Raw genomic sequence first — 18482 nt, forward strand, 5'->3', positions numbered from 1 at the left:
TCCAAGCTAGAGCCTCTTTTTAACCTGAAAAAAAGATAGGGAAAAGGGGCAGTTTAACCTGCTTCTGTTTCTAGGGTCCACAGTGGATGTCCATGTTGATGTTTTGTTGTAGAAAGAGCAGAATTTTTAGCATCAAGAGAACTGGGCCTGCATCTTAACCTCACTGCTTACCAGCTCTGTAAGCTTGCACAGATTATATTTCATCTCTTTGACCTTCAAGTCACCTACACTTTAAAAAATACAATGTATTATAGACAATAGGTGAGCCCAGAACACCTGGGTTCACATTAAAAATTGGCTACTTATTCAAGACATTTTCTTACATTTTCTGTGCCTTGGTTTCCTCATAGGCTGAGAAACATTAATGGACTTCTGAATACTGGTAGAGGATAAACTAAGCTAATTCATATAATGAACTTAAATTATAACTTAGCATATATGAAAAACTCAAGAAATATCACTTATCATTAGCATGAATTATGAGGTCATGAAGAGTCAGACATGACTTAACAACTGAGCAATGACAACATATTTCAGGAGATATACTTCACAGAACTACCATATTAAAGGAGACTATTTAAATGCCTAGAATGGTACCTGACATGTAGAAAGATTTCAGTAAGTGTTAACTCCCATCCTCTTTTAATTTTCCCCTCATCTAAATCTCTTCTGTTTCTTCAAGTGACTTTCCTGTGGTCTCTAGTTCCTTAATCATCCTGTTTCCTGTGCAACTTCTGGTCAGATTCTTAGTGGACCTCTTATGCTTTAGGATCTAGGGTTGTACATGCTCCATGTGAAGTGAGATTTTCTTAAAGAGCAAAGTTGCTGTCAGCTGCCTTCATCTGCACCTCTGCCTTCAGGTGTTTCAGCCAGAAAGCTAAGCTCTGGACTTTGACCACAGTACCTGGGAAGATGGCCCGACTGGGGGAGGGGAAGGCTCTGCTTACACAGCATCTCAGGCCATTGTTCAATGATGTATTGGGCTTTGAGACAGTCTGCACATCTTTAAGAGTGGTTGGTGTTATTTTCTAGAACTTACCTGTTGCTTTGAGATGTCTGGTCCCTAGTGAGCCTTTAGCTATAGCCTGAATTGCTGTTACTGGTCCTGATAGTGTATCTTCAATAACCCCATAAGAGAGATATAATTATTATCCTTATTTTACAGATATCAAGAATGTGTTCAGAGGACCAAGGCCCCCAGGTTGGGCTGGGGAGTCTCACGTGGTGGTAAAAAGTAAAATGCTGCTGCGCTGGGCCTCACTCCCCTTTCCCCTGCTCACTTCTGTTCTCACAGTCTATCTGCCCTGAGACTCGCGACTCCACCCAGAGCCGCCAACCTGACCTGACCACCTATCTGACCCAACAGACCTGTAGCCCTTCTGGGCTCTGATAGCCAGCAACTAGTCTTGGCCCTGCCCTCTCTGTGACCTCTGATAGACACATCTTGCACCCCAGCTCCCAGAGTCCCCGTGGAGACCTCGGGTTTGCTGAGTCAAAGTTCGCTGAGGTTCAAGCCCAAAGAAACTCCTGCTCCCAGAGTTATAGTCCCAGACTTCTCCAGGCCTTCCTCCTGTACCCAGAGCTCCGTTCCCCTGCTCTCCTAGGCCTATCCATCTCATGCTCCTCAGCAGTGCAGCAAAGGGCTTGGAGCAGTGGACTCAGAGTCTGATTTGGGTCCAAGAACTAGTGATGTCTCTTACATGTCTGACTTTAGGCAACATGCCTTGACTCATCCCAGATTAGTCTTAGTCTCCTCATCTCAAAATAAGGATGATGATTTTATCCATTTTACAGAGTTTATGTGGGGTTAGTAGAAAATATGACACACTTTGAAGCAGCAGCTTATTTAATTAGACTTTAGAATATAGAAGTTCTCAAAAAATAGTAGACTTTATCATCCATTAATCCTGTCCACCTTCTCGCACAACTCTCCTACTCACTCCCCATCTCCTTATTTCCCTACATTCCTCTTCATTCTCTCTTACTTATAGTGATTTCAGATGTTTAGAATAGGATTTGGAGGATAAGCCATTAACAAGTGAAGTATTTCTTGAAGGAGCCATACTCATCAAATGGATCATCTCAGCAGCATTCAAGGGGAGGAGAGAGGATGAAAGTCAACAGCAGGAGCCCAGGAAGGAACCCCAAGCAGCTCTACTCAAGGAACTAAGAGTATGAAGCTGAGGACCCGTCTCTGGATGCAGGGAGGGTCTCCTCATAAGGAGCTGCTTCAACGAAATGGGACACAGACTGGGAAAAAGTTTCAGACTGGAGGTAAGGAAATTTATAGGACAGACTGAAGAGAGGGGCTCTGGAGGTTTGGAGCAAGGGGATCCCTGTCACACTAAGAAAACCTGCTCCCTGTGGATACTGGTCTCTTTTCTGTGCAGATCCTATGGGGCTCCTGATTTTAGGCCAGGCTTCACAAAGCTCTAAGTTCCCACCAGCTGGACCCCTGAATGGGGAGAAAATATTCTGGTTTTCACTTGGAACTCTTTTTTTGCTCTGGTTCTCTGTTTTCCTCAGCTCAGCACATCTGCTTGGTAATTTGATTCATCCAATGAAGAAGTGAGGGGAGAGCCTTCTGTCATGTGTGTCCATCATTGTGTGTATAGAGAAGAAGAGACTGAAGTGTAACATCACAGACCTTCATAGAGCTATGTGACTCTAAGAATTCATTCATCCAGCACAATCTTCAGCTTACCCTGTTTCATACAGTCACGGTGAAGCACTTTCTCTCACAGGGAGGCACTCATGGCTTTTCCACTGAGCCCTTGTTTTTGTTAAACAACATAATATTTGCCAAGTTCTTATGCAAATGAAAATTCTCTAATCCTGTGTCACATAATAATACTCAAATTCCTGTTTCAGAAGATAACCTTCCCGTATTGGAATAGTCATTTTTGACTATTGTCAAAAATATTGACTATAGTCAATATAGTCTCCAATATTCTTGCCTGGAACAGTCCATGAACAGAGGAGCCTGGCAGGCTATAGACCATGAAGTCCCAAAGAGTCAGATACCACTAACACTTTCCAATCCAACAAAAGTGACTAGGGCAGCTTTAGGATGAAGGTCAGAATTTAATTTTCAATAATAAAAAAGACAGATTTTTTTTCCTTGGGCTCCAAAATCACTGCAGATGATTACTGCAGCCATGAAATTTAAAGATGCTTGCTTCTTGGAGAAAACCTATGACAAACCTAGACAGCATATTAAAAAGCAGTGACACTACTCTGCCAACAAAGGTCCATATAGTCAAAGCTATGATTTTCCCAGTAGTCACGTATGGATGTGAGATTTGGACCATAAAGTAGGCTGAGCTCCGAAGAACTGATCCTTTTGAATTGTGGTTTTGGAGAAGACTCCTGAGAGTCCCCTGGACAGCAGTGAGATCAAACCAGTCAATCCTAAAGGAAATCAACCCTGAATATTCATTAGAAGGACTGATGCTGAAGCTGGAGCTCCAATAGTTTGGACACCTGATGCAAAGAGCCGACCCACTGGAAAAAACCTTGATACTAGGAAAGATTGAAGGAAGGAGAAGAGGATGACAGAGGATCGGATGGTTGGATGGCATCACCAACTCAATGGACATGAATTTGGGCAAGCTCTGGGAGATTATGAGGGACAGGGAAGCCTGCTGTGCTGCAGTCTATAGGGTTGCAAAGAGTCAAACATGACTGAGTGGCTGAATAATAACAACAAATCAAAAAGAACTTAAAGAACAAGACTTGGAGTTTTCTGACAGTTGGCACTGGACTAGAATGGGTAATCTGAGGCCCTGTAGTTCCTGTTTAGCTGCCCTCAGGTAGAAATCTCTGCAAAGAACTAGTGGTCCCCAAAACCAGTGCCCTGAGAAAATATTTTTTCTCATGCAAAACGTCCAAACAAGTCCTTGTCCTATTCCCTGAAGTCAGCAGAGAATGACTCTGGCCCACCTTCAGGGTGAGGAAAGACTTGAGGAGTTTGGGACAGTGACTTTGGGGGTTCACAATCTTCTTTGTCCACCAAGTTTAACACTCTTGTCTACTTCCACAGCTAACACAGTAGGTGAGAGACTGAAAGTGCTGAGAACTTGGGATCTCAGATGCAGGGAAAGAGGAGATATTAGTGTTCATTCCCTATTTTTTTCTTTTTTTTTTAAATTGAACTCTAATTGATTTACAGTATTAGATTACTTTCATGTGTACAGCATAGTGATTCAGTATTGTTAAATGTTATATTCTATTCAAAATTATTGCAAGAGAATGTCTATATTTCCCTGTGCTATACTATATGTCCTTGTTGCTTGTCTATTTTATACACAATAGTTTGTATTGGGTTGACCAAAAGTTTGTTCAGGTTTTTCTACAACATCTAATGGAGAAACCCAAAGGAAGCTTTTGCTAACACGGTTATCTCATAATCCCATTTCCTTAATTCGTCCCTCCCTTCTCTCTTCCCTTTGTTAACCACCGGTTTGCTTTCTGTATCTGTGAGTCTGTTTCTTTCTTGCATATGCACTCATTTGTATTACTTTTTAGATTCCACATATAAGTGATCTCATACCAGTCATTCTTTCCCTATTAACATTATTAACATGCTCCTGAAAATTTTTAGTCCAATCATCTGGAAAGTATGAGTTGTGAGTCAGAAATTGTTTTTAATTTTTTAATTGAAAGGTAATTGTTTTACAGAATTTTGTGTTTTTTCTGTCATGCATCAACAAGAATCAGCCATAGGTGCACCCATGTCCCCTCCCCCCAGATCTTCTCCCCATCTCCCCCCATCCCACCCTTCAGTCTATCACAGAGCCCCTGTTTGAGTTCCCTGAGTCATACAGCAAATCAAATTTTTTAAAAAATGTTTTGGCTTCCTTTGATATCAGAATTTAACCTAGGCACTAATGAATTAAACAAGGCCTGATATCTCAGATCTGGGACCTAGTCTTTTGGTCCCCTCCCCTCATCCCTGTCCCCACTACCACAAATTATGCAGTCTAGTTTCCCACATTGCATCCAGAGTGCAACGGATAAGCCTTGCCCTTGGAAAACCACCTTAGTGATCATGGTATGTCTCCTGCCAGGTAAATATGAGACCAGGACTTTTCAAACAGGGTAAGGAGACAATCATGAAGGGATTTAATTCATCTATCTATTCATCTATTCACCACCTATCTATCTGTAATATTCATTCATTCATAAATGTAAGCAAAACACTTAGCAGATAGTATGAAGGTGCTCAGGTCCGTGTGTGTGTGTGTGTGTGTGTGTGTGTGTGTGTGTGTGTGTGTGTGTTTTCCTGTCTGGGTTGAACTTAAGTGGAAGTACAACTCTGCTGCCCCCCCGTGGTCTTCAAACTACCCTGCACGTCTCTGTCAACTGCTTAGCTTGATTTTGAGATGCTGTGTAAACCCTGTCCTCTCTGTGTTTTAATTTCCTCAGTATAATAATTTTCAAAATAGAATAATTGTGTCATATGTAGGAGGGCATTTCCGAAAATTAGACAAACTTCAGTTTGAGTTCAGTCTTTGAAACATATTTATGGCGCAGAGAAATTTAATTAACTTGTATGAGTCTAGAAGTCTTAAGGATGAAATTTGTATAAGTGGGAGACCCTATTATACAAATTAGATCTTAATTTCTAATCCATCTACATACTTCCTATAGTTCCTAGCATAAAGTAAGACCCTTCTAAATATTATCTTTTAACATATATATTTTAAGCACCTTCATATTATTTGGGCTTCCCTTGTGGCTCAAATGGTACAGAATCTGCCTGCAATGTGGAAGACTGGGTTTGTTCCCTGGGTCAAGAGGATATCCTTGAGAAGGGCATGGCTACTCACTCTAGTATTCTTGCCTGGAGAATTCCGTGGACAGAGGAGCCTGGAGGGCTAGGTCCATGGGATTGCAAAGAGTCAGACACAACTGAGTATGTTATTTTAATGATTTGAGTTTTACATGCAATATCTCACTTAGTCATTACTAATACACTATGCAGAAATCAGTTATTCCTCTTTTCCAAGTGAGTAACATATAAGTCAGAATATGTAAGAAAATATTTAAGCATTATATAGCTAGAAAATAATTTTATTTATAGAATACTCCAACAATACAAACACTCATAAACTGAAAATTGATAGTTTCTTATCCTACAGTCCTAATCTCATTCCTCTACCTGCAGGAAACCAGCCTTAGCAGTCTGGTGTGAATCTTTCCAGAATGTATTTATGATATACGGGGATGGGTGTGAGAGAGAGGGAGAGAGAGAGAGAAGGGGGAACAGAGGGGTGAGGAAAGAGATTCAATATTTATCTCTTGAAAAAGCTCTTCATATTATGTTAAATTGAAGGTAATATTTCCTTTTTGAAATCTGGGATAAATAAAGACAGATTAATATCTAAAATCATTTGAAGGTCTGTGACATTTTGAAAATGTAAGTTAATGTTTTACTGTCCTTTGCTTTACTATTAGAAATGGGAAAGAGAGTGTAGCAATTTCCTCAGGGGACATTACTGGGGAAAAGGAAGCTGAAAGAGGCACTCAAATACCTTTTCTCTGCAAGGTGGGGGCACCTACCTTCAGTCAAGAGACCTCTTCAACACTCCCTTCATAGGAGGCTCCACCCATCTTAACCTGGTAACTACATCCGTATGTCCTTACTTCTGATGGCCATAGCAACAGCAGCCACCTACTTTTCTAAATAAATCTTCCAGATATGTATCAGAGAATATTAACACCCTGATAAAATAAAAATATATAGTTTGTCCTTTTTTATCATTATGATTGCCACTGACATTCTCAGTCTTTCATGTGATCACTCTGGTTACACTGAAGGTCAATCGGCTGTGAAACATTAAATCAGAGAAAAGGTAACTTCATGCTCACAGGTTTAAGCAGAAACAGTTAAGCAGAGTGAATTAGAAAGCTTACAAATATTTTCCAGAAAGTGTGAAATGATTCTTCTCCAAATTAGTGCATAGAGAAGAAGAGTGGACAATGGACCCCAAACTAAGATGAGCAACTCTAGCATAAAGCTGCACCAATTTTTAGTCCAGACACAAAGACAGGCTCTGTGGATCCTGTCGCGGAGGAAAGAGGGAAGAATTGATGGGAGCAAGAAACAAAAAGCCATTTGACCTAGGATAGTGGAAAAGAGCATAACAACAGCTGATTGTGATGCTAACAGTGCAAAAAACCTTGGTAAACAAATGGAGGCATAAGGCAGGGAGTAGCAGACAACCACACGGTAGTCAAAGTATTTGACCATCGTAAAAGGATCCCATAAAGAATAATGTAAGGATGGAGCAATATTAGACATAGGCTTAAAAGATAAACTCTGAGGCATTAAAACACAGAATTCCATAACTGTGGGGAGGATGGTGAAGGTTAAGTTGTTTTTCAGTCCCTAAGTCACGTCCGACTCTTTGCAACTCCATGGACTAAAGCACATCAGGCTTACCTGTCCTTCACTATCTCCCAGATTTGCTCAAATTCATGTCCATTGAGTTGGTGATGCTATCCAACCATCTCATCTTCTGCAACCCTCTTCTCCTTTGCCTTTAATCTTTCCCAAAACTGGGGTCTTTTCCAATGAGTTGACTCTTCATATCAGGTGGCCAAAGTATTGGAGTTTCAGCATCAGTCCTTCCAGTGAATATCCAGGGCTGATTTCCTTTAGGACTGACTAGTTTGATCTCCTTGCAGTCCCAGGGACTCTCAAGAGCCTTCTCCAGCATCACAATTCAAAAGCATCAATTCTTCAACGTTCAACATTCTTTAGGGTCCAACTCTCACATCCCTACATGACTCCTAGAAAAACCATAGCTTTGACTATATGGGCCTTTGTTGGCAGAGTGATGTCTCTGCTTTTTAATACACTGTCTAGGTGTGTCATAGCTTTCCTTCCAAGGGGCTAGCACCTTTTAACTTCATGGCTGCAGTCAACGTCCGCAATGATTTTGGAGAAAATAAAATCTCTCACTGCTTCTACTTTCCCCTCTTCTATTTGCCATGGTGTGATGGGACTGGATGCCATAATTTTAGTTTTTTGAATGTTGAGTTTTAAGCTAGCTTTTTCACTCTCCTCTTTCACCCTCATCAAGAGGCTCTTAAGTTTCTCATCATTTTCTGCCATTAGAGTGGTATCATCTGCATATCTGAAGTTGCCGATATTTCTTGCAGCAATCTCGATTCAGCTTGTGATTCACCCAGCCTGGCATCTCACATGATGTGCTCTGCATATACGTTAAATAGGCAGGGTGCCAATATACAGCCTTGTCTTACTCCTTTCCCAATCATGAATCATTAAGTTGTTCCATGTAAGGTTCTAACTGTTGCTTCTTGACCCACATACAGTTTTCTCAGGTGAAGATAAGGACCAGATGCATTTATCTTGCATGGAGAGGAACATGGTCTCACCAAAAAAGGGTTCTTTCCTGATTTTGGCCAGAACCACAGCACTGCCCACTGTGTTCAGTGAAGGAAAGTGAGCTCAGCCATCTTGATCTCTTTCCTCCAATAATAGCATCTTGCATAACTGTGATAAAGTATCAAAACCAGCAAAGTGACATTTGTAGAATCCACAGGGGTTATTTAAATTTTCAACAGTTTTACATGCACTCACTTGTGTGTATATGTGGATAGCTTTATGCAATTTCATCACGTGTAGATTCATATAAATGACACCACAGTCAAGATACAAAATTGTATCTTGTATCAAATAAATGCCACTATATCAAGATACAAAATTGATCCATCCTAACAATGAAACCAATTGGTGTCATTTCAGGGAAGTTCCGAAGAGCTTCAATACCATAGTTTTATGTCTCAGAGCAGAGAAGGATGCAGCAAGAGCAAAGTGGTAGATAAGAAATGATTTATTAGGATAGGATGCTTGTGAGGTTTACAAGTGGGCAGGTGAGAAATGCCACCCCCTGGGAACTTAGTAGGCTACAGTTTTATAATCAAAGAAAAAGCGGGGGGTGGGGGGGAGAAGAACTTTTTTGTCTTTCTTGAGTAGACCTCAGATTTCCATCATCAATTCCTCCCCCAGAACTGGCAGGAAAGTTTCCTTGTCCCTTCCTATATGATTAGGCCAGGACTGTCATAGAACTTTGGAAAAATGTTTACAGGTCTCAATACAATGAGGGTCTTTCATTTTGAAACGTCACCTTCCCATAATGATTGTTGTGTGTGTGCACAGAGCCTATTTTGGGGGTCTTTAACTGACTGAGCTCACTGGACAGGGTGTGGGTCTCATGCCACCACTGTTTCATTGCTTTGGGGCATGTCTCATGCTTCTGTTGCATGGTTTTATTGCTAAGAAAGCTTGATGGTTTCGTGGTTAAGCAAACCTGCTTTCTCCAGTAATCATTAACTTACAGGAGTTTCCCATATTTTTCTACTTATAATCCTCTCAGATTAACTATTTAATCACCTATTTTATCCCTTCATTCTGTCCCTATCAACAAAGCTTACTCCTGTTATATCTTTATAGACATATCCATCTTTCTTTCCACCTTTCCCTCATCAGTAACCTCTAGCGACTACTAATCTGTGCTCCCTATCTAAAAATCTAGACATTTTTCCAAAGTAGCCATACAAATGGCCAAGAGATATATGCAAAGGTCCTCAACATCTCCGATCATCAGATAAATATAAACCAAAAGTACAGTAAGATACTGCCTCACACTTGTTAGGATGTCTACTACTAAAAAAAAAAAAAAGACAAGAGATAATGAACATTGGCAGGGATACCGAGAAAAGAGAACCCGTGTGTACTTTTGGTGGAATGTAAATAGGTGCAGTTACCAAGGAGGTTTCAAAAAAAAAGTCTTTATGCTTATCTTTCTACCAATACCATACAGTCTTGATTACTGTAGCTCTGTTGTAGGGAAGAGCCAATTCTCACTACCTGGTGGAACTGTTTCTTTCACCTGCTTTCCGTTGCTTTTGTTATTATAATCATACATAATGGTCTGCCTCAGAGAATCCTGCCCCTCTGCTAGACTGTTAAAGTGCCTTTGTTCTGGGCCCTGTCCTCCTGTGGGTGGCTGGAAGGAAGAAATGAACAGATCCCCTCCCTGAGGCTTGCCATTCTAGCAGATATTTGCAAGATTAATGGCGTTTTTACTTTGCTCCCTCCCTCCTCTCCCCCTCCATCTCTGTCCTATAAAAGAATCTGGCACTCAGGCCCCAATGAGATGGTTACCTTGAGACTGTAACTTAACATCTCTTTTGTGAGCTGGCTTTCCAAATACAGTCGCATCCCTTCCCTCAACACTGCATCTCTAGGATTTATTGGCCTGTCATGTGGCGAGCAGAATGAACTTGAACTCAGTAAGAGCTATGTAATAAACCTTAGTTTGGAATAGTCTTATTCTTCCCATTTTATTCTTTTTTTAAACTATTTTAACTATTTAGATCCTTTTTTTCCCATACAAATTTTAGAAAAAGCTTGTCTATCCCACTCCAGTACTCTTGCCTGGAAAATCCCATGGACAGAGGAGCCTGGTGGGCTGCAGTCCATGGGGTCGCTAAGAGTTGGACACAACTGAGCGACTTCACTTTCACTTTCGTGCACTGGAGAAGGAAATGGCAACCCACTCCAGTATTCTTGTCTGGAGAATCCCAGGGACAGGGGAGCCTGGTGGGCTTCCATCTATGGGGTCGCACAAAGTCGGATACGACTGAAGCGACTTAGCAGCAGCATGTCACTAAAACGTTTTGCTGGGATTTTGACAGGAATGGCACTAAACCTCTCATTCAATTTAAGGAAAATTGACATCTTTCTACACTGAGTCTTTTGATCCATGAACATAGATTGTCTCGCCATTTATTTAGGTCTTCTTTGATATTGTTCATCATGTTTATAATTTTTAACATCTAGTCCTGTACATTTTTAAATTAAATTATACCTAAATATAGATTCAGTATTAAAGAGATTATGTAACTTGCTCATGTTTACATTGCTAGAGTACTAGTTTTCTAGGGTTGCCATAACAATATTAGAGACTGCATGGCTTAAACCAACAGACATTTATTTTCTCACAGATCTGGAAGCTAAAAATTTAGGTTCAAGCTGACAGCAGTGTTGGTTTCTTCTGAAGCCTCTCTCCTTGGCTTGCAGATGGCCATCTTCTCCCTGTGTCTCCACATGTTTTTTTCCTCTGTGTATACTGGTGTCTTTCTGTATGCCCAAATTTCCTCTTCTTATAAGGACACGTGAGATTGGATCACAACCCATTCTAACAGCTTCACTTTAACTTAATGACCTCTTAAAGGTATTTCTCCAAGTACAGTCACATTCTGAGGAACTGAGGGGAAGGACTTTGGTAGATAATTTTTTTGTGGGGGGAGAAGGATGGCACACTTTAGCCCTTAACAGTTGCTAAAGAGTTGACGATTCTAGCAGAATTCATCTGGTCCTCTGATTTGCAATGCATGTGTGTGTGTGTTAGTCATTCAGTCACGTCTGACTCTATGTGACCCCATGGACTGTAGCCCACCAGGCTCCTCTGTTCATGGAATTCTCCAGGCAAGAATACTGGAGTGGGTTGCCATTCCCTTCTCCAGGGGGTCTTCTCAACATTACTTTAATCTTAGCAAAGCATGACAAGCTCCAAAACATGTCTTCAAGGTTGGGAAAATTTGTTCTTCTGGTAATATATATTTATTTTCTTCTAATGGTAAGAGGCAGGATGGTTTCTATAAGAGTTGGAGAAGAGAGAGTTCCTGATGGCCTGTGTGTGTGTGTGTGTGTGTGTGTGTGTGTGTGTGTGTGTGTGTGTGTGTGTGTACGCACTAAGTCACTTCAGTCATGTTGGACTCTTTGCAACCCTGTGAACTGTAGCCTGCCATCCTCTAGCCATGGAATTCTCCAGGCAAGAATAGTGGAGTGGGTTGCCACGCCTTTCTCCAGGGGTCTTCCCAATCCAGGGATAGAACCCACATCTCTTATGTCTCTGCATTAGCAGGAGGTTTCTTTATCACTAGTACCACCTGGTAAGCCTTGGTGGCACTAGTGGTTAGGATTCTGGATTTTCACTGCCATGACCTGGGTTCAATCCCTGATGGGGGAACTGAGATTCTGCAAGCCACGTGGTGTGGCCAGAAGAGTTGAAAAGGAAACAACAGATTTTATTATGCTTAGGACTAAAGTGATAGAGTATGCTTGTCTGAAATACTGTGTTGCAATTATGCTCACTGCAGTTCTAGGAAAAGAAAAAAAAATTCTTGTGTAATAAAAAATAAAGGAATGCTGAAGACTGCTGATTCTGGGCTCACCATAGGTTCTAGGAGAAGCTGCTTGGCTTGTACCATATTGACTTTAGTCCACCTAACTCCCTACTTTCAAGCTAGCTCCGAGATAAACCAAGCAGAAAATATAATTAGCACTCAAAAGACAGTCCAAGAAAAGGCTTCAGTTTCCTCCTGAGAACAACCAGGAAAAAGTTGACTTTTAAAGTAGATGTGAAGGATAAACGGCCTCCCATTGGTGATGCCAGGGTCTCCTGCGGCCATAAAGACAACCTTTTGACTCCTCTCACGTCAAACTGTCACCTGAGGCTGTATTAGCTTCATATCTTATTTGGAGAAAATACTTTGAGACCTTAATTATGTGTTCCATCTCCTTCACAGAGAGGTTAAGAGACAGGGGATATTTCTTAACATCCTGATTGGCTGGAAAAGGAAGAACTCTAGGGAGATGCTTTCTTTATTAATAACTCTCTGACTGGCTCATTTAACAGACTTTGAGAAGCAGTCACAAAACTGAGTCTTCAGGCTGGAACCTCAAACCTTGCTCTTCATTCCCAACAAGCTATGCACATGTGAGTAGGGAAATACTCAGGAGATGCAAAAAGAGGAAACTGGGAGATCCCTCTCCAAGCTGTTTAGAGAGATGACAAGGGGAGGAAGGGAAGGATAAATAGAGCGCATAGTTCTCAAACAGTGCATAGATCTTAGATTGAAGTTGGTAACACTTGGGAAGAACTATGGGCATGAGTATCTTAAGACCTACCATGTCCAGTGATATAAATATGGTTGACCTTCCCATATGTCTCCCATTCTTTCTAGGTGATGAATACAGTGGTACCTCTTATTCTACCAGACTTTTCAATGATGCAGAGAAGGTTTATGGCTGTGAATGGCACTGCATGTGTGCGAAGTTGGTTCAGTCATGTCCACTATGCGACCCCACTATAGCCCATCGCCTCCTCTGTCCATGGGATTCTCCAGGCAAGAATACTGGAGTGGGTTGCCATGATCTCCTCCAGGGGATATTCCTGACCCAGGGATCGAACCCATGTCTCTTACATCTCCTGCATAATCAGGCAGGTTCTTTACATCTTAGCACCACCTGGAAAGCATTGTGAATGGTATTAGGTTACATAAATTTTGGGACATTCAACTCAAAATGCTTCCTGATTCTATCCTCAACTTTTGGATCCTCTTTCTCTTCCCTATGGTGTTTCCTCAACTTTTATCTTTTCACTCAAGGTCTTTCTCATAAACCTAGAGAAGCTCCCAGCCTAAGACGTGTGAATTTTCTACAGCATGAAGTACAATATGTATCTGCATGAAATTCTTGGGAATGGAGAAGAGGGAACTCAGTTGAAAGCTGTTGGCAAAATAGAATTGATCCCTTCTACTTTGCGTAGTTTTTTTTTTTTTTCCCTTCTGTAGTGATACTCTTCTTGTGCTATATAGTCTTTAACAAGAGGGGTTTCTTACAAAATTTCAGTAGGAGATTGGGTTAAAGAATATCACTGCTGAAGGGTCAGAGAAACAGAATGAAGCTGCATCAAGAACACAAAATAGGATCAGCCATGTGGGATGATATTTGCATCCAGTGATTGAAGAATAAACATCACTTATTATATTTTAAATAAGCATTAAATTTTGGTTTGTCTCTCACTTCTGGGGACAGAATAGGGAGAATGAGAAGTGATTCTGTCAATTTTCCATTCCTTAGGGTCAATCCAAAAGGGCTGAACCATACCCTTATGCCCAGTTGCCTGGTAACTCTTTACTGCTGGAAATTTGCAACTAGATCTCATCTGTACATGTAGAAGGTAAGAGGATAGTTTTCTTTGGGAGCATCTTATGGGTGGTGGCTTACATTGGCAAAATAACTTCAAAAAAGCATGTTTGAATGAGACCATCTTTTTAATTTGAAAGAAAAAAAAAAGCCTAAAAAAACATTGCAGTATGTGACAGGCAAAAAAGTAGAACATGCATTTGCTCAAATTCAGTCATATTTACTGATGACATTTGACCTTTTCACAAGTAAATATATACCCCCCTCAGACTATCCCTTTTGAGTAAAAAAATTCTACCAGTCTCCCATTAGTTCAAGTTAGAAATCTGGACTATTCTCATTTCATTTTCCCCTCATACTCATTTCCAACATGCGTCTTGGCACTTCCTCAAAAGTGCATCCTTACCTAATTTTTTTTCCATTACCACTGCTGCTCTCCTCCTCAAAGTCATCATCACCTCTCATTTAAATTATTTCAATAGCTTTCTCCTTCCTTTTATCTTTCCTGATAATCCCATTCTGCACTTAGCAGCCCAAGTGATCATTCAAAATGCAAATCATAATATGTCATTGCTCCTCCTCCACTGAGATTTTTAAAACTCTTCACTGTCTTCTAATTGCATTTGTAGTTAAAACAAAATTCCTATTACTGTCTCGAGGACCTATGAAACCTGACCACTGCCTGGGTTTCTGATATTCCCTGTTATCCCTCTTCTGTTTGCTCACCAAGCTCTAGGCATGCTAACTTTCCTCTATCAATGAAGCAATCTTCCTCTAGATCTTCATATATCCAGCTCTTCCTTGTTATTCAGGTCTCAGCTCAGTGTCACCTCCTCAGAGATGCTGTCTCAGGTCACCCAAACTACTCGACTAACCTGGAACCTGGATGCAATGCAATTTCAAACAATCTATTGAATAGTACTGTTTTATTCTAAAATTACTCTTATATGTATCTAAATTTTTCTCAGTTTTTGAATTTATTTATTTTTAATTGGAAGATAACTGCTTTAAAATATTGTGATTTTGTCATATATCAGCATGAATCAGCCATAGGTATACATATGTCCCCTCTGTCTTGAACCTCCCTTCTACCTCCCATCTCAGTTTTAAACTTTATTATTTATAAAATCAGGTACTTTGTCTTATTACCATTTGTTTTCAGTGCTTAAAATGCCATGCCTATCATATATTGGGTGTTCAAAAACTACTGGGTGTATAATGTACATAAATACATGTGTGTACAAATATATGCATGTATGTAGATATGTACATAGATATATGTAGGTATACTTATATATGTATTATTGATGTATATGTGAGAGATATACACATATATCTCACATATTAGGTACTTTGCTAGGTATTGAGCATGGCAAACAAGACAAGAAGCCCATAGGCTGGTGGCAGAAGAAATGTTGAAGACTTCTTAAAAGGACATGCATCTTCCTCCATGAACAGGAAATGCTCTCTTTAAGCAACAATGAGCCTCATTTAATATTGGGTAAGATGCATTCAGAAGCCTATGGTTAGATATAAAAGGAAGAAAATCAAGATTTTTTTTTTAATACAAATGGAGAATTTGAAAGGAGAGAAATCAGGTCCTGGGGAGTTATTTTAGAGGGCTGACAGAAAAATAATGGGGAAAGAGAAAGAAGCTACATGAAAATAAGAGAATATAAAATTTTCAAATGCAAGGAGAAACTCTATCATGAGTCAGATCCTTCCCTGGCCTAAGCATTTTTTCCAGTCTGAGGGTCTATGTTCATCTAAATTTGAATCAGTTTCGGCCACAATAGTGGTAGTGAGTATTCTGCACTGTCTGGGTGAGGCTGATAATTACTTAAGGTAATTATTTTTGTTTTCCCAAAACTAATCCATGGAATGGGAGGAAAAGGATCTCTTCTCCACATCACCCTGCTCCTTAGCAAACGTGGTGGTGGCACAGCTTCTTTTCTTATACATTTTTCTCTTAGACTCTTGACACTTTTATTGAGAAATCATACATATGCAGGGTAATGTGGGTTAAGAAAGCCTTACTGTGAAGATAATTGAATTTTAGGTAGTGGATTATAATGACATTAAAGTTGAGTTCCTTGAAATTCCTCAAGGATAGATTATTCTGGGAAAGCAGCATAGTTAATAAAAATGGATCTAAGTTGTAGTATGCATCAGAAATTCTCTGGGGAGCATGTGGACATTCGGATGACCAGGTGAGGTTTTCTAAGGATTTGATTACTTAGGTACGTGATGGTTCCTGGAATATGCAGTTGAGAACTCAAAAAATATAGATTGTCTCACGAATATATTCTCATAAACAATGGCTTATATTGATGTTATTCTTACCTTTAAGAAAGAATTCTGAGAAGATACATTTGGAGTGATACCTTGAAAGTAGAGCTGCATTTCTATGATAATAACTGAGGAAAAAAAGAACATTTCTCCTGGAGAAACCCCACATGTGGCCTGACAGCAGCTTCAATTCCTTCCTGTTGACTGGTTTTCCAGACTTGGAGACAGCTCACCACTGGATTTCCACACCCTTCCTTTTTTTCTACCTCTCTGTCCTTTTTGGCGATGGCATCCTCCTCCTTCTCATTAAGGAAGATCATAATCTCCATGAGCCTATGTACTACTTTTTGGCCATGTTGGCAGCCACAGATCTGGAGCTGACCTTGACTCAGTGCTGGAGGTCCTCTGGCTGGATCACAGGGAGATTGGAAACGTAGCCTGCTTTCCTCAGGCCTACTTTATACACTCACTTTCCTTTGTAAAATGCGGAATTTTGCTCGCTATGACCTATGATCATTTTATTGCCATCCGCAACCCCCTTAGATATACCTCTATGCTCACTAATACTCGAATGGTGAAGATTGGGCTGGGAGCTCTGATGAGGCGGTTTGTATCTGTTGTCCCGTCAATCTTACCCTTTTATTCGTTTTCCCTATTGTCATTCCCATGTCCTTTCCCATGCATTCTGCCTTCACCAGGATGTCATCAAACTGGCCTGTGCTGATACTACCTTCAATCGACTGTATACAGTGGTCCTTGTAGTCCTTATATTTGTGCTGGATTCTGTGATTATTCTCATCTCCTATGTGTTGATACCTGAGAGTGTCTTGAGCATTGCCTCCAGAGAAGAGAGGGTCAAGGCCCTCAACACCTGTGTCCCATATCTGTTGTGTCCTGGTTTTCTATGTCACAGTGATTGGATTTTCTCTGATTCATCGGTTTGGGAAACATGCTTCACATATCATCCACCTCATTATGAGTTATGTCTATTTCCTGTTCCCTCCATTAATGAACCCTATAATCTACAGTGCCAAGACCAAGCAGATCTGAGTGGCATTCTTCACCTTTTTACTACTCATAAAGTTACAGCCTGATCTCTACCCATCATAGTCCCTCACCCAGAAAGTCAGAACTCTGGTTTTTGGCAGGGGAGCAAAGAAATTTCATGTCAACTCCCCATAATCAAATCTCTTGGTAAAATAATTGTCAAAATAGAGCTACAAATCGTCCAAGGTATTTTTCTTAAGCCCAGGTCTTTGATCTAGCTTTTTGAAATTAAAAATAAATTCTGTATACTAAATATCTCTGCTTGACACTCAGTTCTTGAGTGTCAAGTACTCACCCCTGTTTAGAGGTGTGTCTATGATGTAACTAAAACATTTTTATTTAGTTTGAAAGGTGGCAGAGAGGAATAGCTATAAGGATAAAAAAGTTAAGGTGAGATGAATAAAATTTGGTCTATTTATAGCCAATCAATCTCTAACTCTAAACAATTCCCGCATAGATATTCCCAAAGACACTATAGAAACCTATGTGTTTGGTCACTGAGGCAGGAATTCTTCGAAAAAGAAGTAAAAATTATTTCTTGGTCAGTGTTGTATCACTTATCTCAATTATCTCATCAGTTTCTACCTCCTCCATTAAATGATTATGGCTATGTCTCAAGAACCGTAAGTCTACATTTATTTTTCAAAGCAGTACCTGCTTAGGAAAAAATTTGTTTGTGGTTAGAGAAACCAAGGATAAATGAGAGGAAATAGATAGTCAGTACCTTCTCCCATCTTTGTCCTCATTCTTACCTTCCTATCCCAATCTTTTACTCAGATGCTGAGCCCACTCCAGAGCATCTATCAGTGGGTAACTCTGTCTGAGTGGAAAATGTAGTTCTCTCTCCCTTCTTTTGCTTTGAACATGGCCTGAGATACTGAAGGAATAGATTTCCACACTTTTAGAGGAAAATAGTTGCTTTCTGTACATGTATCTTGGCTCCATTTTAAAAGTGTGAAATGTCTCAAGGAATAAGTTATTATTCTTATTTGACTGAAATTTTCTGACCAATTCGAAAGGGACTTGTGACTCAAGTTAAAATATCCTCAAAGGGTAGGCACTACACCTTTATTACATCATAACTAGAGCAGAGGAAAAAAAACTAGGTGAGTCAGGA

At 40.3% G+C, this 18482-nt stretch overlaps 1 protein-coding gene and 1 pseudogene across 2 annotated transcripts in view; both read left to right on the forward strand.

Moving 5' to 3' along the window:
- Positions 1-560: 560 nt before the first annotated feature.
- Positions 561-17368, forward strand: LOC145525705 (olfactory receptor 51B5-like; annotated as a pseudogene). The gene is made up of 6 exons (XR_014068367.1): positions 561-618; positions 2057-2274; positions 13066-13227; positions 13964-14063; positions 15390-15530; positions 16384-17368. The product of XR_014068367.1 is annotated as an olfactory receptor 51B5-like (transcript).
- LOC145525710 (hemoglobin subunit epsilon-1) overlaps positions 15378-18482 on the forward strand; it is a 42387-nt gene continuing 39282 nt past the window's right edge. Inside the window, exon 1 of the mRNA XM_081539229.1 lies at positions 15378-15530. The gene's annotated coding sequence lies outside the window, so the exon portion shown is untranslated. The remainder of the gene's footprint in view (positions 15531-18482) is intronic.

This window comes from Giraffa tippelskirchi, chromosome 11, assembly GCF_054371585.1.
Source record: "Giraffa tippelskirchi isolate mGirTip1 chromosome 11, T2T-mGirTip1v1.2.pri, whole genome shotgun sequence".
In the NCBI taxonomy this organism is placed as follows: Eukaryota; Metazoa; Chordata; class Mammalia; order Artiodactyla; family Giraffidae; genus Giraffa; species Giraffa tippelskirchi.